Below are 579 nucleotides of genomic sequence, written 5' to 3'. Positions count from 1 at the left end.
GTTCTTTGCTGCTTTTTCTTGCTTCAAGAATCATTTTTATGATTTTTCAGATTATCGAATAACATGTCTCCTAGTCATCATTCTTTCAAGAGCCAACATATTTAACATTCTTAAACAACAACTTCAAAAGACATATGTACTGTTCAAGCATACATTCAGAAAACAAGAAGCATTGTCACCACATCAATATAATTAAACTAAGTTCAAGGATAAATTCGAAACTCATGTACTTCTTGTTCTTTTGAATTAAAACATTTTTCATTTAAGAGAGGTGATGGATTCATAGGACATTCATAACTTTAAGACAAAGTTACTAACTACTAATGATCATGTAATGAAGGCACAAACATAGATAAGCACATAATACAGAAAACGAAAAACAGAGAAAGCAAGAACAAGGAATGAATCCACCTTAGTGATGGTGGCGTTTCCTTCTTGAGGAACCAATGATGTCCTTGAGCTCTTCTATGTCTCTTCCTTGTCTTTGTTGCTCCTCCCTCATTGCTTTTTGATCTTCTCTTATTTCATGAAGCATGATGGAGTGCTCTTGATGTTCCACCCTTAGTTGTCCCATATTAG

Source organism: Arachis hypogaea, chromosome 13, assembly GCF_003086295.3.
Source record: "Arachis hypogaea cultivar Tifrunner chromosome 13, arahy.Tifrunner.gnm2.J5K5, whole genome shotgun sequence".
Lineage (NCBI taxonomy): Eukaryota > Viridiplantae > Streptophyta > Magnoliopsida > Fabales > Fabaceae > Arachis > Arachis hypogaea.
This window is presented reverse-complemented; position numbering follows the sequence as displayed.